This window comes from Phacochoerus africanus, chromosome 6 (assembly GCF_016906955.1).
Source record: "Phacochoerus africanus isolate WHEZ1 chromosome 6, ROS_Pafr_v1, whole genome shotgun sequence".
NCBI classification, from domain to species: Eukaryota; Metazoa; Chordata; class Mammalia; order Artiodactyla; family Suidae; genus Phacochoerus; species Phacochoerus africanus.
In genome coordinates, this window is record NC_062549.1 from 103,492,437 (window position 1) to 103,512,879 (window position 20,443).

The 20,443-nt window shown below is 51.2% G+C and overlaps 2 long non-coding RNA genes across 4 annotated transcripts; one reads left to right on the forward strand and one right to left on the reverse strand.

Annotated features, from left to right (window-relative positions):
- Nucleotides 1–4,993: 4,993 nt before the first annotated feature.
- Nucleotides 4,994–16,909, reverse strand: LOC125129786 (uncharacterized). 3 transcript variants are annotated; one of them, XR_007135547.1, is made up of 7 exons: nt 16,291–16,909; nt 15,270–15,405; nt 14,788–14,908; nt 14,056–14,173; nt 13,138–13,263; nt 10,868–11,014; nt 4,995–8,034 (listed from the first exon to the last, which is right to left on the reverse strand). It is a non-coding gene; the product is annotated as an uncharacterized LOC125129786 (long non-coding RNA). The 3 variants fall into 3 exon arrangements; XR_007135545.1 differs by having other exon boundaries at nt 4,994–8,034; nt 14,788–15,405; XR_007135546.1 differs by having other exon boundaries at nt 4,994–8,034; nt 14,056–14,177; nt 14,788–15,405.
- Nucleotides 15,359–15,843, forward strand: LOC125129787 (uncharacterized). Its single transcript, XR_007135548.1, has 2 exons — nt 15,359–15,419; nt 15,507–15,843. It is a non-coding gene; the product is annotated as an uncharacterized LOC125129787 (long non-coding RNA).
- Nucleotides 16,910–20,443: the final 3,534 nt, after the last annotated feature.

Genomic DNA, 20,443 nt, shown 5'->3' on the forward strand with positions numbered 1-20,443 from the left:
CTGCCACTTCCTTCTCAGGGCTGTGGCTGCCTTGGCCCGTTGGCTTCTACTTCTTCTTTTTTTTTTGTCTTTTGTCTTTTTTGTTGTTGTTGTTATTGTTGTTGTTGTTGCTATTTCTTGGGCCGCTCCCGCGGCATATGGAGGTTCCCAGGCTAGGGGTCGAATCGGAGCTGTAGCCACCGGCCTACGCCAGAGCCACAGCAACGCGGGATCCAAGCCGCGTCTGCAACCTACACCACAGCTCACGGCAACGCCGGATCGTTAACCCACTGAGCAAGGGCAGGGACCGAACCCGCAACCTCATGGTTCCTAGTCGGATTTGTTAACCACTGCGCCATGACGGGAACTCCTTTTTTTTTTTGGCTTCTACTTCTAAATTCAGGCTGCTAAGTGAGCTTCCTGCTGCCCAGCATCCCCCTTCACTGCTCCTGCAAGCTGGAGAGTCAGGGGCTGCCGGGGGATGAGAGGGTGTTCCAGTGGGAAATGGCCTGGGACTGCACAGTCCTGCCAACGGGCAGACCTGACCTGCCTGCCTGCCTGCTGCCGGCCCCTTGCTCCCTCCTCCAATGAAGCCGTTGGTCACTCTCCAGGGAGTCCATTAGCAGGTGCAATTAAGCACCAGAGCATGACAAGCCCTTCATGGAAAGAGGCCAAGCTGGCCCACACTCGCTTAGACTGTCCTGTCTCATCAGCACACCGGCAATTCTGCAGACCTGGGATAGAGATAGAAGAAGCTCCCTCTTTTCAAGCGTGGAGATAGAGCCAACACTATCTAGCCAAGGAAGTTTCTGGAGCCCCCGGGGCCTCATCTCTCCGGGACAAGGTTCCCTCTGCTACTGGTAAGACAGGGATGGTCTCCCTTTCTTCAAGCTTCCGATTGGTCATCAACATCAGTAAGAGTCAGCATTTTCGAGGAGGGCTTTAGAGCTTGGAAAGGATGTTCACCTATTATTATTTAATAATCAGAATAAAGAGCTCTGGGAGAAAGAATGCAAGACACAGAGGTTAATCATGTACCTGAAAACACAGTCATAAAGTGGACACCAGGGACCAGCATCCAGACGTTTGGACCCAGAGCTCTTGTTTTTTCCGAAAGTGCTGTTTTCACTTTCACAGGGACTCTTGCAGCTGGCCCTGCCTTTGGTGTACTCACAATCCCAGATGTTCAGGCATTAACGTCCCAACGTCTTATCTCACGGTCAGAAAGATACCAGGACGCATCTTGGAGTCACCTGGAGCCTTCACACACAAACGTTTGCCGATTTGGTTTTGATGTAAGAGAATAAAGTGGGGGAATTTTGGTCATACGGATTTCCCGTTCCTTAGAAACGCCCTTCTCTTGCTTGTCACGGATGAAGTTCCTTGAACAGAGGACAAATATTTTCACTCGATTGCAGGTATTTGATCCTTTCCTGAGAGGGAAGGGCCGGGGCAGAGAGGATTAAGCACAAGTCGGGGACTAGGGAAAGAGGGGGAAGAAGGCTGGTGCTCAGAGATTAAAATTTAGCTCCTTTACGTTGCCTTGACTATGTGAAAAATATATAACTTGAGGAACCAGACGTGATTGGAGATTCGGAAATCTTTTGTTTTAAAGCTGAGAAAACTCTTTTTATTTAAAATTTTTTTAATTTAATTTTTTTTTTTTTGTATTTTTGCCTTTTCTAGGGCCACTCCCGTAGCATATGGAGGTTCCCAGGCTAGGGGTCTAATTGGAGCTGTAGCCTCCAGCCTACACCAGAGCCTCCACAATGCAGGATCCAACCATGTGTGCAACCCACGCCACAGCTCATGGCAACGCTGGATCCTTAACCCACTGAGCAAGGCCAGGGATCGAACCCACAACCTCATGGTTCCTAGTCAGATTCGTTAACAACTGAGCCACAATGGGAACTCCTAATTTTTCTTTATGGCCTCACCCGCAGCATATGGAAGTTCCTGGGCCAGGGATTGAATCCGAGCCACAGGGGCATCAATGCTGGATCCTTTCATTCCCAGTCTGGGAATCGAAACCGAACCTCCACAGCAACTTGAGGTGCTGCAATGGGATTTTTAACCCACTGCACCACAGCAAGAACTCTGAGAGACCTCGTATTAAAGTGAAATCTCACTTGGAAATCCAATACTTGAGCAAGAACAAGCAATGGCGCTCTTCTTAAAGCGGAAGGGTGGGGGGCCCTGGAGTCGCACCCACAGTCCCAGGACACCTCCTCCTTCCTGGCTCCTCGCAGGAGTCTGGCACAGTGTGGCCATCACCTGATCAGATCATTTATCAGTTGGGCTCCAGGGAGACAGAGATGAGTTGCACCCAGGCCCGGCCAGCAATGAGCTTTCAGATCATTTCAACACAGGGTGATCTGCAGCCCGGCATGGTGGGTTAAAGGATCAGGTGTTGCTACGGCTACTGAGGCTCAGGTCTGATCCCTGGCCTGGGAACTCCATACTGAGGGGTGGCCGAAAAGGAAAAAAAAAAAAAAAAAAAAAAGAAGAAGAAGAAGACCAATGCTTCTTGGTTTCCCAGGAAGGAACCAAAACCAATGGTAAAATTTCAGGACAGCCAATTTCAGCTCACCATAAGGACCAACTCGTGAGTGACGGAAAGTCAAACAGACAGCTGTCCACAGCGGGGGGTTCTCCATCACTGAACTAGTCGATCAGGGGCTGTCCGTGGTGCTGGGGTACAAGATGGACTGATGGCCTCGTGGGTCTGGGCCAGCTCTCAACTGGGCTGATGGAAGGGAGGCTCTGGCTTTTGAGGCCCTGCTTGGAAGAAAACGTGGGGAAGGAGAAAAAGTTGAGCTGCGCCTTTGAAATTGTAGGGAGAAGCCCTAGGTGTGGAAAGCTGTCCAAACAGGGTGCTTATGGGCCTTTTTTATGCCTCTCGCGAGAAGAGGGCATCTTCAAGGGGATCCTAGAAGCTCAGAGCTCAAGTCTGCAGGAGCTGGCTGGGGGCTGGATGTTCCTGATTTTCTTCAGCCCACCTGCACTGGGCCGGGTCTATGCCTTGGTACCTGGGAACCACAGAATCTGTCTTTGTATTCTCTTAGGCAGCTTTCCTCTGTATTCCGTGTGATACTCTGTGAGAGGCTTATGGATTTCCTTCCAAAATCATTTTTGAAGTATATGCAAGAAAAACATGAATTATGTTTATGCAATTTTCATAGGGTAAATATTTTTAAGAAAGGCATGCCATATGGAAAACGCCCTTCTCCTGAAAGACTTGATGTTGGAATTTCCAGAAACGATTACTATTGATCCAGCATTTACCACCTCAGGTCATGTTGACAGGTGACTTAGAGTCAATGGCTACTAACACAGCTAAGATATCTTGCTTTCTAACTTGAACACATGTTTTCTATTTAGTCAATATCCACTGTATATATACTTTTTAGTCCCAGAGACATTTGTTTCCTATGGACCTGTGGCTTAAAGAAGGAAAATTTCACATGAAAAGCAGAGTTATATGGTTCTCAATCTGTCTGAATCAAATGAGCAAACAGACGCACTACTTCAAAGCAAAGGTGAACAGTCGTGGCCTTTGATTTCTAGAAAAAAATGGAGGAGCGCTGTTATGGATGAAACAATGGTTTGGGAGCAGCCTAATCAGGATTATCACAAAACTATCACAAACTTGTTTCACAGGGGCAAACATTGCCTCTTATCCTGGTTTTCCTTATTTGTGAAGGTGCCACACCCTCGCCAGCCACCTGGACATAGCCGGCAAATTTCCAGTAGGCGAATGGGTCCTCGTGGGCTGGGGAGCCCCACGGGCACAACAGACGACCCCTGGGCAACTCAGCTCAAAGGGCAGCCCCAGATGGCCTTCCCACCACGGGACTTCCGAGTGGGTCAGTCACCAGGCAGTGTCCTGGGGATTCCTGCTGGGCTGAGCCTTCATGATAGAAGAGACCAAGGGAACCAGGGAACCAGACCTGGCCGGGAGAGCTTCGTGACATGGAAAAGAGGGGTCCTGGTGTGGATGCCAGCGCCAGGCCACAGCCCTTGCATTTCCTAGAGAGGGTGATGCTGGAGGACCACCCCTCAGACTAGACAGAGCAGTGCACGCTACTCCAGCAGGAAGGGGTCCAGCCCGTGCGGAAGGTGTTCAAGAGGTAGAAGCCTAGCCAGGGGGCAGGGTCCATGAAGAGCTTGCCAGCTGCCTTCCCTTCCTTGTCTGGATAGGATCTTAAGGCCAGATGCTCACAAGACCTCTGTCCCCTGGAAGAACTGCAGCTGCTGAAGGAGAAACCAGCGTTGGTCATGGTGCCCACCCACGTCCATTGGTCCCAGACCACCTGCTTAGACAGTGTCCTGGCCTCTCTGTCCCCCCCCACCACCACAACAACCTTGCGGGGAGGTGAGCCAGGCAAGCCGCATGGCTGTCCTGCTTGTGCCGCTGAGTCTCCAGGTTCAAGGCTGCTAGACTCATAAGAGGCCCATTCAGCGCCATTTGAAATGGGACCGTCTAACTCCAAAGTCCAAGCTCCTTCCGATATTCGCGCCACCTTGCCCACATGCCTCAGACAGGCCCGATGGGCACCCTCCTTCCATCAAGGAAGGAGTTTACAGACTGCTTCGTGACTCCGGAGTCCTTTTGTGAGATGTGCCGCTGATGTATTTGTAAGACAGACAAACTCATGGAGCTCAGGGAAATTGAATGACTGGGCCAGAGTCAAGCAGCAAAGCCAGGGTACCATGTGAGTGTGCTCAGCCTCTCTCAAGAATCCTGAAGGAGGAGTTCCCGTCGTGGCACAGTAGTTAACGAATCCGACTAGGAACCATGAGGTTGCGGGTTCAATCCCTGCCCTTGCTCAGTGGGTTAAGGATCCGGCATTGCTGTGAGCTGTGGTGCAGGTTGAGGACGCAGCTCGGATCCCGAGTTGCTGTGGCTCTAGGGTAGGCCAATGGCTACAGCTCTGATTAGACCCCTAAACTGGGAATCTCCATAAGCCGAGGGAGTGGCCCTAGAGAAGACAAAAAAAAAAGAATCTTGGAAGAGTAAAGGGTCTGGCAAGCAATGGAAATGATGGTCCCTCCCAATGAAGGGCCGAGGGTGAAAATCTTCAAATATTCTCATTTTCTTTTTTAAAAATGTTCTATTGACGTGCAGTTGATTTACAGTGTTTCAGATGTACAGCAAAATGATTCAGACATAGATCTGTTCTTTTTCAGGTTCGTTTCCATTATCGGCTATTGCAAGAATACAGTATTATACGGTAGGACCTTGCAGTTTATCCATAAACATTTTCATTTTCTTAAAGCCCCTTAGACCACTCAGCTTTATACCAAAAGTACGCAAGCCAGGGCTTTTATGATTATTATTTTAAGTGGGAACAAAAGCGGCTTAGCAAAGCAAAAGTGATTCATTGAAGGAAGCCTATACGGCTTTGACTCATGATGTTCTATCTATGGCTGTGGGGTAACGGAGGCAGTCCTGCATTTGGGGTCAGAAGATAGGGGTTGCGTGATCTTGCGCAGGTCACTTCCCCTGGCTGAGCCTGTATCCTCCTGTGCAGTCCTGCACAGTCTCCAGGGAGAGATGGTGACATGCATACGACAGCGTGTGTATCAGAGGGACAGGTAGTGCGTCCCGTGGCAACCGGCCAGACCCTTTCCTCATGCCGTCATTGCACCCCTTTCACTTGTGATGATTTCCCGCTTCCTTCACTGTCTCCTGATCAGCTCCCCGACCTGGCCACTGTAGTCAGTTCTCCATGAGTGTTTTTCTAACGAAGGAGCAAACAAATGGAAGGATGCCTCCAAATAGCGCGATGCCGACTTTGGCTTTCGTTTTATAAAATACAGATAACACGTGAATTGCAATGCAAAGATCCCATTTTCCAAGCCTCTGGTCATAGCCAGACACCCAAAGATGGTCAGAAGTGGCCCAAAGTACTGAACCTTCTTTCATTCCTGCTCCTTCGGCACACGGAGCTCTGCCCCTAATGAGCTTTGCATGTTCCCCAAGCATTTCCCCAGGGCTCACTTCACCACGTCCCTCCAGGCGCACCAGGTATAATTGAGTCAGGCAGCTGAGCTCCCAGAGCTGGCTGGGACCTCACGTCCCCCACCCCCCACCTCTGCACCGTCTCGCACAGGGAACTGGGAACTGAAGCCAGGGACGGAGAAGGGACTTGCTGCAGGCCCTTTGGAACCTGGTCAACAAGCCAAGGCAATAGCTTACACTGATAGTTTGCCCAGAGGCTTTCAGCCGGGCCGAGTTCCTGCCCAGGCACGAGCTGAGAGCAAGGCTGCCAGAGGTCCTGGATCGCCAGAGAGCATAAGTTTGGCTCCCAAATGGGGGATTGTGCAAAAGATGCAAGTCGCATGCAGAATTCTGATGCCTTCAGTAAACATGTACGGAGCATCTGTCACGTGCTGGGCACTGGCTTTTTAAGGTAAAATATGGGAGGGTCACAACAATTCCTTATTTAGGGCAGTCACTCTAGGTGCCCACACTCGGGTTTGTGTCCACTCTCCTAGGGGGCAGGGATCCAGGCAGTGTGCCTGTCCTTTCTGTCCTGGGGGCGTCCTGCTCTGGTCTCCAGACTTGTCGTCCAAGAGCCACCCTTCCCCTTCCTGAGACTGGCCCTGCTGTGCCACCTCCCCTTCTGCTCCATGGCATCCAGGGCTTCCTTCTGCCCCCAGGGATGGTGGAGGAGGAGGACAGCTGTGAAGGAGAGCATCACGACACTGTGACCCTGGGGACAGGGACGGGCCAGCCGCTGCCCTTCCTTCAGCCTGGCAGTTGCCCAGGACTTTGACAGAGAGGTTCCCCTTCACCCCACTGTTCTGTGCCCTCCAGAGACGGTGGCCCAGAATCGAGCAGCAGCCGGGCACCCTGTGCATCAGTGGGCTCCTGAGGAAGGCAGGGAAGCAGAGCCACACAAGCCGGGTGTCCTGACGGAGAAGAAAACAGAAAATTCCAGGAGAGGAAGTGGTTGCAGGTGCAGGGCCGAGGAAGAGGAAGTGTCTGGAGTGCTCTTCTCAGCCTGGCTGCTTCGAATCTCGATATGTCTCAAGGCTGGAAGTCTGGCCAAGCTGGAAAGGGCCTCGGTGATCATACAGTGGACTCCCTTACGTCACTGGGGAATCCAGGGCCCAGAGAGGGGAGGGAGCCGCCCCAAGGTGCACAGCTACATAGAGCTGAGCAGGGCAGACTCACTGAGCACGTCTGGGGGCCGCTGTCCTCTCCCCGCCAACACCCCGACCCAGCGCACCCCCTGCCCAGTCTGCTCTCGGGCACTGACAGACAGGCAGCTTCCCTGATAGATGGCATGCTCAAGTTTAAACCTTGTCGGTCCTGATCCAAAAATAGGTCCAGCCGTGCGACTGCTGTCAGATTTCAACGGCAGCTCCACTTCTCCTGGATTCTGACCACAGCCCGGGAGGCTGTGGCTGGGGATGTGACCAGCCTCTGATGGTCCCCAGTCAGGGAGGCCCAAGACACACCCAGAGCAAGCTTCGGAGGCCTTGCAGGATGAGACAGCCGGAGCAGGGCAAGCTGCACTGCACCTACAGGCCGCGCTGCAGAAGGCTGCTCACACCGGCAGCTTCCCCAGAGCAGCTGGACACACGTTAAAGCCCATCCCCCCTGCTCAATATCGTAACAAGCATCCATCCGCTTCTGAGGTTTGATGGGCACAAACAGTACAGCAAAAGAAAAGTGAAAAATCCCAGGACTTCATTCCGGCTGTGCTGTGTGACCTTGGGCCAGTCCCTTTACCTCTCTGGGCCTCCTTTTCCTCATTCGTGACACGAAAGCAATGGAAGCATGGTCGGCATAAGCCCTCAGATCTTGCTCACTCCCCTTTGGCCAGGGACTCTCTTCTTACCTGGCTTCTGTGGCTCTGACCTCAGAGTTTTTAATCACAGGAATCCTCGCCCCCAGAGTATCGAGTGGAAGAATGAATCCTCTTTACAGAGAGGAAGGCCATTCTGTAAGAAGTTCCTTTCTTTTACTTTCTCCCCTCGTGCTTCCTAGGGAACACGCAGGTCTTGATGTCACCGAGCTAACCAGAATTAGGCCAACTTTCTCTGTGGGTGAAAAAAAAAAATGAGTTTTTGTTTGTTTGTTTGTTTGGTCTCTTTAGAGCCACATCCACAGCATATGGAGTTTCCCAGGCTAGGGGTCAAATTGGGAGCTACAGCCACTGGCCTACACCACAGCCGCAGCAATGCTGGATCCAAGCCGTGCCTATGACCTACACCACAACTCATGGCACCACCACCCACTGAACGAGGCTGGGGATGGAACCTCGCATCCTCATAGATACTAGTTGGGTTTGTTCACCACTGCGCCATGACGGGAACTCCAAAAATTAGTTTTTAATGGATATTAAGGGCCTCCGTAAAGAAACCACTTGTTTTGGGTTTTGGTTTTTTTAGGGGGTTGGAGGCAAGCCTGAAGCATGCAGAAGTTCTGGAGCCAGGGACCGAACCCATGCCCCAGAAGCGACCCTAGCCACAGCAGTGACAACGCTGGATCCTTAGCCTGCTGTGCCACCAGGGAACTCCACCACTTGGATTTCTGACCCTGAGGACATTCCATATCTAATTCTATGTGAAACTCAGAAACTCTTTCTGGTACCCAAGCTCTAAGCCCACACTTTGACCATGTACATTTATTCTTGAGTTGGAAAGAAAGGGGCGGGGATGGGGGTCTTTTCTCCTGTCACATAAGGCTTCCCTGTGCCCAGGTGCACCTCATGCTGCCGTAGGCAGACCCCCACACAGGGCACAGCCTGTGCAACTGTCCATGGCGCCTCGGGTCGTCAGAGTGGCCTGTCTCGTGCTTCCTCAAACAAAAGTCTAGCTTCTCTTTTCTTGTGCCTTAGCCCTGACGGCTAAGTGGGAATTCCGTCTCAGGAAACCTGGACGGGAACCTTTAAGATTGGATTTCGTTGTATAAAACCAAGTGGTTCCTTTGGTATGCGTCACCATCCTGTGCCACCGTCCCAGTGCCTGAAGCAGAAGAGAAGTGGGCTTTGCGAAGCACCCAATTTGGGCAGCTCTTTCTGGGGTACCTGGGCTTGCCTGGGCCCGAGCCCTCTCACCCCTCTTTCCTTCTACCTCTATCCTGGGCCCCCTTTATCGGTGAGCTCTTGTTACCAAATTGCAGGGTACCAACCAACCAGGACACCTCAGTGATAGACTCAAGGCCCCTTGGAGCCTGGGTTCAGAGCTGGCACTTGGCATTTCTGCCTCGTGCTACCTTCCAAAGTTTGCCTGTAGAGCAGGTGGATATTGTGATTTAAGAGGAGGCACTCCAGGGAATTCCTGCTGTGGTGCAGTGGGTTAACAATCCAATTGCAGTGGCGTAGGTGGCTGCAGAGGCGCGGGTTCAATCCCTGGCCTGGCACAGTGGGTTAAGGGATCTGGTGTTGTAAGAGCTGCAGCTCAGATCCCATCCCTGGCCCAGGAAGTTCCACACGCTTCGGGTTTGGCCATTAAAAAAGGAGGGGGGCTCCAGAGTTACATGGCAGATGGGCCATGGACGGAGGTAAAGAATGGGGGCCGTTTCTGACCGTAGCCTACCCCCCACCCCCGCTCCCAATTCTCCTGTACCCTGTGTGGTCATCAGACCCTTCCTCCTGTGTCTTCAGCTGCTCCGTCTCTTATTTGATCAGACCCCACGCCAAAATACGTTTAGAGCTTTCCTGTCCTAAGACCAAGGCATTATGTAGCCCCCGAAGCACTTACCACCCTCCCTCCATTCTTTGGGAAATGTATCCAGAAGGAAATAATATAAAAGAAGAATGTGCATACGTAATATAACAAGAATAGAAAGAATAGAACGATGCTGTTCATAACAGTGAAGTTGGAGGCAAAGGAAACCTCAAAGGAGGAGGAAGCATTTGGCAAAAGGGCTGCACATGGTGGATGGATGTGCGCTATCCAGACGTCACACGTGATGGTTATGAAGACTAGGCGATAATATTTTTTATAGAGCCATGTGAGATCAGGTTAACTGAACAAATAAAATTTAGAGATCCTGCTGTAGGGCACTGGAAACTCTATCTCGTCACTTATGATGGAGCGTGAGAATGTGAGAAAAAAAGAGTGTGTACAGGGATGTGTGACTGGGTCACCTTACTGTACAGGAGAATATTGACAGAACACTGTAAACCAGCTGTAACGGGAAACATAAAAATCATTATAAACATTAAGAAAAAAGAAAATTCAGACCACACATACAAAACCTCTGTTAACCATACCATGTGAAACTGATGAAATCTGAGTAAGGTCTGTGGATTGGACCCATGCCAGCATCCGGGGTTTGATATTATATTATATTTACATGAGACATTATTATTGGGGAAACTAGCTGAAGGGTACATGGGACCTTTCTGCTCTATTTTTTTCAACCTCCCATGAATTTCAAAATAAGCTTTTTTTAAAAAAAAAAAGTCCCAAACCTGACATAGAAAAAAATTAAAACCCTGAAAAATAAAAAAATTAAAATCTTGAAAGAAGGGGCTCTATTATGTGTTGAAACAGAGGGGATTTCCTTCCTTTTTTTTTCCTGAATTTTTCCATGTTCATTATAATGTAAGGGAAATATTTTTAAGAAAAAAATCCTAGATTCCTCCAGGGCCATTTCTTCTGGGCCTGCGTGCCTCTTGCTCAGGCACATGGCTGGTGGCTGGCATGGCCCCCTGTGGCTCTCTTACTTACCCCGGCCACCTGCCTCTAGACAGCATGAGGCAGGGGCTGGGTCTGGTCACCTGTGTCCTCTCTCTCCCCTTCAAGTGCCCAGACCAGGGCTTCATACAAACATACTCAACATTCAACAAATGTGTTGAATCCAAAACTCTCCTGGATCCTGGGGATCCAGAACCAAATTCAAGGCACGTGGATGAGCACTTACCATCAAAGGGCTCACAGTCTCCAGACAGGTGTGCGTTTACAACCCACCAGCAAAGCTCCAGGCGGGGTGGACAGAGGATAGTGGGTGCAGAGAGGAAGGGCCGGCTGTGCCTCAGGTTGCAGGGAGGGCTTCACGGTGACTCTTGGCCTGGGCCATCGAGTGGGGAGGAAGTAGTTACAGGCAGCTCAGAAGTATATTTTCCAGATAAAAAGACCCCTTGGACAAGGACTTAGGGAAGTAGAAAGGCCCAAGGATGCACAGGCATTTCGAACTCTCCTTTTCATCCTGAGACATTTCAATTAGAATGATTCCTTTTTTTTTTTTTTTCATTTTTATGGCTGCACCTGCAACATATGGAAGTTCCCAGGCTAGGGGTTGAATCAGAGGTGCAGCTGTGACCTACACTGCAACCCGAAGCAACTCTGGATTTTTTTTTCTTTTCTTTTCTTTCTTTCTTATTTTTTTATTTTATTTTATTTTTTTATGCTTTTTAGGGCTGCACTCACAGCATATGGAGGTTCCCAGGCTAGGGGTCGAATTGGAGCTATAGCTGCTGGCCTACCCCACAGCCACAGCAACGCCAGATCTGAGCCATATCTTTGACCTATACCACAGCTCATGGCAATATAGGATCCTCAACCCACTGAGCGAGGCCAGGGATCAAACCTGCAACCTCATGGTTCCTGGTTGGATTTGTTTCCACTGAGCCACGAGGGGGACTCTGCAACACTGGATCCTTAACCACCTGAGCAAGGACAGGGATCGAACCCACATCCTCACTGATTTAGGTTGAGTTCCTAACTTGCTAAGCCACAATGGGAACTCCAGAACTATTTCTAATCAGAATTACGCAAACATTAATAAATTTTGTTAATATTTTCCAGCATGAACTCTGTTGAGCCAATTTATTTTCTTTGTCAATTTTTCTATACAATGTGGTCAGATAGTTTCCTATTTTTCCTTACTTTTATGTTATCCGAATTATTTTTGCTATAGCTTCTTTTTTATTCCTTTTGCAGTTAAACAAAAAAGGTTTCATCTATTCATCTCTCTGCTTTGTTCAAACTGTACTAACTTTTGCCCTTATGAGCATGCATGCCTTTCTTTCTTACCAACTTTGACTTCCCTGGGTCAAATTTTATATAAACCACTATGATCTAGGATTTTAACATTTTTGTTAATTTGGGGGTGAAAAAACAATTTCACCAAACACAGCATTTGCCGTTATGGTTTTTATTTTGTTTAGAGCTTTTCTACCAGAAAGATTCTCTGGAAAGTGAGTAAACTATGGAGCATTTTTGCTTCTTAGATTCTCCACAACAAACTGAATGAATCCATGAAAGATGCAGAAAGCAAATGCCCAGGAGGCCAGACCCCAAGAGACAGGGCAAGGCTGCAGTCTTCTGGCGGCCTGCCTGCCACACACAAACACAGGCAGGGGGGCTCCCTGCCTTCTTTTGTCGGGAGAACAAAACTCAGTGCCTTTTAAAGGAAGACAAGAAAATCCAGGCTCCCTACACAGTATCATTCACAAAGTCTAGTGCGCTATAGAGAATCACTAGACGGATTAAGAAGCAGAAAAATGCCACAAAGTAGACAAGAGGAAAAACAGTTAATGGTTGCCAGTGGAATTTTTTTTTCTCTTCTTTTTCTTTTTTAGGGTCACACGTGGGGGATATGAAAGTTCCCGGGCTAGGGATCAAATTGGAGCTGCAGCCGCTGGCCCCAGTCATAGCAACACCAAATCCAAGCCACCTCTGCTACCTCTGCCACAGCTTGGGGTCACGCTTGGATCCTTAATCCACTGAGCAAGGCCTGGGGTCGAACTCATATCCTCAGGGACACTATATTGGGTTCTTAACCCGCTGAGCCACGATGGGAACGCCTGGAAATTTTTAAATAGGAGGAAAAGGCATTGGTTGTGTATTTCAGAAGGACCACTCAGGTAGCCTGTGACCTAAAGACCATTGAGAAAGGCCTGGCCTAGCTGGGGACAGTGAGTGCTGTTAGCAGCATGTCCTAGTGGCTCTGCAGAAAGGTGATGGAGATGAAGGCAAAGGTCCTGCAGATCTGGGAGTTTTGTGTCTGCGCTGTGGTTGCATAATGTCAGCCGAATGACAGCATCTCATCCACGCCCTCACATGAGGAATGAGGGAAAACTCAGAGACATAAGTGATTTCCCTAAGATCCCACAGCCATTGCAAAGGTGAGCCTGGAGTAGAACCCAAGCCCCATAACTTTCCCATGTCACATGGCCTCCCTGTGACTACCTGGTGCTCAAACAGGCTCTCGGCGATGACGCATGTGCCTTCCCACGGGGGGAGTCTCCGCCGTAGTTTCTGAGATAACGGCCAACGTGTCACTTCTTCTTTCTTCTCCCACGTGGCATGAGTCAGCTGTCAGAGAGTGACGAAAAGGCATCATAAACCAGACACAACGTCCACTTGCATAAGTCATGGAGATTTGAGGCTTTCGACGTTAGATTTCTAGAAATGTGCAGGCTTCAAGTTCACATTTGAATCAGTTGAGCTGCTGCCCAGAAGCAACATGAAGAGGTGGGGCCTGTGGCTTTGATCCATGATAGTGCCCCGTAGATGGCACCCAGAGGGAAAGGAGAATACATCCCAGGACCTCACTTGGCACTGGCAAGTGAGGTTGTCAGCAACACCGGCAGCAAGTGAAGGATGGCAGTGGATGGGTCATGGCCCTTTCCGGATCCTGGGCACAAGCACATGGTTGTGCATGTGGGTATTTTCCCTCCCAAGTCAGCCACCCCTCACCCAACCCATCCCTGGGCTGCCCTTGTCTCCCAGGAAGTGCTTTCCAGTGTCTAACAATAAAACGAGCTCCCTCCTGTTCCCTCCTCCTCCCTAGAGCTGGACAAGCCCGAGCTGCACAACAGGGGGTTCAGTCCAACTGGGTCTTACAGTTCTTCCTTGAGCGTTTGCTGCTGGCTGAGGCTTGGCGCTGGTGCTCAGGGTCAGGCGCCGAGAGGACCATAGCGGGGGTTGGCCATGACCTCTAAGGCTCCTTCCTACTCTATAATAGATGGAATTCTCCTATTGGTTACAGAGGGAAAGAGGGTACCCTTACTGAGCACCCTCCTGGCCAGGTCGGTGACATTGATTTTATGCGCATCATCTAATTTAATCCTAAACACAACCATTGCGAAGCAGACATCCTCATACCCACTGTTTGTGTGAATCAGCAAACCCAGGCTCCAGAGGTCAGGTCTTTGCCCTGGGTCCCGCAGCTCATCCCACGGCCTGCCAGCTCCCTTGGTGGCGCTCCCTCTGCCACGTCGCGCTGCCTCCAGAAGTACAAAGAGGGGACAGTGGGGGAAGTTTCGGGTCTCTGTGAATTTGTAACTGAGTGCACTCATGACATATACTCGATGTAATGGGCAGAGGTCTGGAGAAACCAAAGTATGTTAAGGAGAAGTCGCAGCTAACCCCTGTGTGTTTCCTACCCATGTGCTGTGGGATATTCAAATCTTTACAAACCAGCCGTGGCAGATGATCCGAAACCAGGAGAGAAGTTGAGGGTAGAAGGGTGTGTGTGTGTGAGAGAGTGTGTGAGCGTGTGTCCACTCTGGCATGGACATGAGCCTCAGCAAGTGTGGCCATGGTGTCTTACACACACGGGTGTGCGTGTGTCTGAAGATATCAGGAAGCCTATTTCCACAGAGAAACCATTCATTTATTTCATTTTTTTCAAAGCCCAGAAAACCAAACCAAACCCCCAAAAGCTCCTGCTTTTTTTTTTTTTTTTTTTTACAAGATAGTCTTCAAAGATCTATGTGACTTGCCATTTTAACTTCTGGGGTTTCAAACCATTTATTTAATCATTTAAAAGTGCATAAAGTGGCAAATTCCGAGTTCTTAGGAATCAATTGCAAAGAAACATACATCATGACGTACCTGAGTGAGCAGTCGGTTTGCTCTTGCTGGTTGGGTTCTCTGGAAATTCTTATCTAGGGTTTGCATGCATGTGTGGGAGCAGGAAAACCAGGCCAGCCCAGTGGACTCAGGGAGGGCCGGGCTGAGGGGAGAAGAGACGGGCTGGTAGATTTCAAGCCAGAGGACCTGCATTCTTTATCTGCTCCTTCTGGAACTAGGAGAACTTAGCAACCAGCTTATTTTTAGAAAGCACTTCAAGTCCTCCACCAGTATACACAGGCACGAAGAGAGGCGCTTATTGGCCCGATGGATGCCGCCACCCTTCCCAGAGGGAATCACGGGTGGGAAGAAGGGCCGCCTGTCAGGACTGCCCGCCTGTCAGGACTGGCAGCCTGGGGTACAGATGTCTGCAGGGGGTTTGGCAAGACGGCCTCTGGCGGCAGATGTCCTCATGCAGTGCTTCGCCCCCCGCCCTTCCCCGCCCCTGGAAGCAGACTCCCAACCTGTCGCAGAACTTCTCTGGCTCCTCCGAGCAGGGAGGCGTCCTGGCAACCCTCCACCTCAGCAGAGAAGGGGGTCCCAATTCTGCCTCCGGCTCCAGGGCGCAAGCAACCACAGTGGAAGCTCAGTCATCAGCTCCTGAATGTATGAAGGTATTTACTCCCCCTCCTTCCTGCTCTGCCCAAACAACAAAATTTCCTGGGCTAAGTCAACAGCCAGCTGTCCCTTTTCACCTGCAGAGCCATCCAAGAAGTGTGGGTTTACCAGCCACTCAAGAGGAGAAAGTTCCAGGTAGACTCAATTTGTTCTGACTGCACACACGGGTCCAGGGAGCAGAAGAACACAACTGAGTTGTAGAGATCGTGAAACTGTGGCACACCCACGGCCGTCACCCGTGACTGATCACAGCAGGACCAGAGGTGGCCCAAGGACCATCTCAGCAAAGCCGCCCTGGCAGCCACCAGGCAGGACCAGAACTGGCACCCCAGGTGGAACCTATCTGCTGTTCCAATAGTGGGTGTGGGCTTCTGGACTAAGTTTGGTACATTGGGCATGAATAAAAGCTCCTGAACCCTAGAACCCTGCAACTGGGGGAAAAACAAACACCCAGGGGGGAGAGGAGGGGCCCCTTCCTGCCTGCCTCACTGACTCAGGCCACCTGTTGCCTGGTGCTGAGACGCTGTTCAAGCTCAGGGAACCGGGACACCCATCATGCCCACAGAACCACAGGAAACACTGGGGTTCCAACCCAGGGCCTCCCCACCCCCCACGTCAGGGTTCAGCTCCTTTAAGGGGAGCTTCCGCCTCCTCACATCAGGAGCCTGAGCCCCTCCTCTGAGGTCCCTGTCATCTAGGCTGCAGGCACCGCCCCCCCACTTCCCCCACCCCAGCCCGGGTGCCCACCCTCTCCCACCCACGCCCTAGAAATGGCCAGGTTTCAGTGACCTTCCTGAAAGCAGCTGGATGTGAGATTGTTTGGAAACTCAAGCTGCTCCAGGGACTGACTTCCAGCCATTCTTCTACCTGGTAAAGCTCCGCTCCCCCAGAGACTGTTGTGTGCTGGGAACACGACGACCCTCGGCAGTCTCTTCAGTTCCTAGGGTGTAGGTTTCAGGGCTCAGGGGCGATGTGCGCAGCCAGCAGCCCGGAGAGGACACTCACCAAGGGCATCGCTCCAGGGGATCTCGCCTGACCAGCAGGGAGCCCGGAGCGCAGGTGCAAGGAGGAGGCGGGTGCGGCATTAGCTTCATTTATGCTGGGCTGTCAGCACTGCCCCAAGCACTTTGTATTATCATTGTCATCCTTGCCAAACATGTAGTGAGCCCCTGCCTAGGGCACACGGCTTCTGTGATGCAGCTGTGACAGTCCTGCTGGGGAAAGAGGCTATTCCCAGAAAGTGACAAATATCCAGCCCGCAGCTCCCATGCTCAGAGCTGAATCAACAGCATAGGCACAGGTAAGACTACACAACGTCTGGGAAGAATGTGAAAAAAATAAACATTAAATTAGTATCTGAATCAAATATCCATTTAACTTCCTCCTACCTTTAGTATGTCTTACATGTCCCTTAAAAGGCTAAATTGAGTGTTTGGGACCCAGGGAAGAAGAAATTACTAGGTAAGATTTTTCAAAAATTGTTGTAAAAGGCAATAAATCACTTTTTTTTTTTTTTAAGGGCCGCAACCACAGCATATGGAGGTTCCCAAGCTAGGGGTTGAATTGGAGCTACAGCTGCCGGCCTACAACACAGCCACAGCAACGCGGGATCCAAGCTGCGTCTGCGACCTACACCACAGCTCAGGGCAACTCCAAATCCTTAACCCACTGAGTGAGGCCAGGGATTGAACCCGAGTCCTCATGGATACTAGTGGGGTTCTATAACCACTGAGCCACGATGGGAACTCCCACTTTGTATTTTAAATAATGACTACAAATGTCAAGCTTTAAGCATTTGCTTTAAAATGAAAAATAATGTCACCTCTACCACAGTTTGTGATCTAGATGTTTTGGAATGATGGGAGAGTCTCAAGCCATCAGTAAAACTGAAGAAACAACTGGAAATTTTGCATGGCTTTGTCCACATGTGTGTCCATGCACCAACTTGAACAAAACATCAGCTACACCCCACCGCCTTTCTCCCAGTATGGACACTGCACCATTTGGATGGTGGAAGAAGATCCACAGACAGGTCCATCTGCTTGTGGGAAGATGAGATGCACCTGCAGTCGAAAAGAATTATATCCAATGGGGTCAACTCAGCTGTGCCCATACTCTATACACGTGGCCCTAGAAGCCTGTCTATTTCATCTTGACTAGCCTCTGCCCTCACCTGTAACTCCCAGCCAGACCTCAGGTCCCAGCTTAAATGATGCTTCTTCTAGGAAGTTTTCCCTGGCTGCCAACTAAGCCATGTCCCTGCTTTACACTCTGGGCTCTGGTTCCTCACAGGGGGAGCCCCAGCTTGAGTTACATGTCTTGAGAGAGCAGGGACTTATCCACCTGTTGTGCCAAAGCTCAGCTCAGTGTCTATACCACACCTGGCAGGTGTTCAAAAAACATCCTACGAGTGAACGAGTGAATGGATGGGTGAATGAGTGAGCCACAGACCTTGAGGCTTGAGACTCCCTTCACTTTTCAGGCACAAGGCTTCTGTGATGGAGCCGTGACAGTCCTGCTGGGGAAAGAGGCTGTTCACTGAAAGTGACAAATACCAGCCCACAGCTCCCATGCTCAGAGCTCAGTCTACAGCACGGGCTCTTGAGATGACATGGGGGCTTTTCTCACACAGACATATTCTTTCTCCAAACCGAGCAGAAGCAAATGTGAATCTGCCTTAACAGGCAGCCCCAGTGATCTTCCAGAATGGGGCTGGGCAAAGTGTGGCCTCCAGAATCAGTGCGTATGGAGCCTAGCTCATCCACCCATTCGCAAACTCTCTGTGGCTCCTTCTGCGCCACGTCGAGCTGATGCAAGAGAGAGGACAACGCCCTGACCACTCACTGTCCGGCCCTCTGCAGACAGTGTTCCGAGCCCCCCTGTAGGACCTTAGAGCCGATGGGGATCAGCAGAGGACTTGTGGACAAGAAGACGTGGAACAATGGGCAGCACCGGGTGGAAGAGGGTCTGGTGACACAGAGACCGCCAAGGGAAGGTGAAGGCGAGGCAGGGACAGAGGGAGGGACTGTCAGGAGAGGTGGTCTGAGCCCCAGGAGGAGCGTCTGAAAACCCCAAGTGCGAAGAGAAGCGTGTGGGCTTTGGTGTAAGACAGAGCCGGGCTGGATCCCACTGTCGTGGGTCACTGCAGCTGGAATTTTTTTTTTTTTTTGGCTTTTTAGGGCTGCACCTGTGGCATATGGAAGTTCTCAGGCTAGGGGTCGAAACTGGAGCTACAGCTGCAGGCCTACACCACAGCCACAGCAACTCTGGATCCTTAACCCATTGAGCAAGAACAGGGATCAGAAGCGACATCCTCGTGGATACTAGTCGGGTTCATAACCCGCTGAGTCACAGGGGGAACTCCCCCTGCTGCTGGAGCTTAAGCAGGTCACCTCGCTGTCCTGCTCTTGGGCTTCTTCACCTTCCCAAGAGAAGCTGCTTACATCACAAGCTCTGGGTGAGCATTAGATGAAATAACACCAGGAAAGTGGCTCTGGGAGCCAATAGGGTGCTGAGTTCTCCCAGACCCAGATTGGAGTCCTGACTGTGCCTCGCACTAACTCTGGGTCCCCGGGGAAACACTCAGCCCTGTGTGGCCACTTCCTGGTTCCTTAGATGAGGAGGCAGTGGGTCCCAGCAGGCACTGCCATAAGGGCTGAATGACACGCAAGCGAGCTCCTGGCACCGGGAGGTCCTCTTTGCTTTTACCGCTAAATTGTCAGGGGCAGATCCTGATCCAAGGGGACTCTCATTTCCTCCCCGCCTCACTCCTCCTTGTGGTCAGGACCCCACACTGGGGGTTCCCAGCTCACCCCGCTGACAACTTGCCGCGGGACTCCGGGCAGCCACAGGCCTCTCTGGATGGCGAGCCCTCGGCTGGTAAAAGGAAGGGGTTGGTCTAGATTGTTTCCAAACTCTCCTGGTATCAAAGTCGTCCAGGAACCTTGTACGGCATCCAGGTTCCCTGGCCCTTCCCTTAGAGGTTCTGGTTCTGGAGGCTTGGCAGGGGACCCGGGCTGGAATTTGTCCTTAAAACAAGTACTTCAGGTAATTCTTGACATCCAGATGGTGAGGAAAACACGGGTTCGGAGAAGGCTACCCTGTGCGCTCCAGTCCCACAGCCATGCAGGCGTGGCGGCGGGAGGAGGACTAACGCAATGGTCAGCCGGGCTTGACATTTCAAAAAGATTTTCGGCGTCAGCTTTCGAGAATTAGTCATCGCGCCATCACTTTGACGCCCCGGCAGCCGATATGCAGATGTGACCTGTGTGTGTCTGTCCTCAGACTCAGGTTTGCTTTCCTCCAGAGACCGCTGGCCTCGCTGGGAGGAGCACTGGGCCAGGAGCATCTCATCAGCCATTCCCCCTGGCGTGCTTCCTTGAGTTTCTACAATACCCACTGTCTTGGCATCCCCTCGGAGCGCAGGGGCTCCCAGAGGGCTGTGCCGGAGGGAGGGGAGGGCCAGCAGCCTGCAAGTGGAGCCCCCAGCGGCCGGGGAACAACCGAAAGGCAGGAGGCTGACTGGTGGGGGTGGGGGAGATTGTGGCTTTGGAAGCAGGGCCTGCTGGGGCCCCATCTGAGCCCACACCTGCCCATCACAGCTGTGAGCCCGGGGGGGGGGCAAGTCCCTTTGATCTATCTGCGTCTCAGCTGCGTCATCTGTAAGCCCTCCTGCACAGAACCGCTGTGGGGGTTAAATGAGCTCATGAGTAAGCACATCTCAGCTACTTACACGTCACCGCTCTCCGGGTCTCTTGAAACCTGCATCTGCAAGTTTCTAGTGGCGAGACCTAGTTTTTCTTAGCTTCTTAGGCTGGGGAGATGCAAATAGCTGCACACCTGGAGAGTGATTCAGGTTATTTCCCCTTCCTAGCCCTGTTTCTGACCTCAGAAAAAAGGCATGAAATCCTCAGGGCCCAAGTACAGAGCCTTGGGGTCTGTTGAGACAGGAAGGCCCCAGAGGGTGAGGGTCCAAAAGCCACACTTACCTGAAGGATAGGTGGGGAGGGGACGGCCAGGT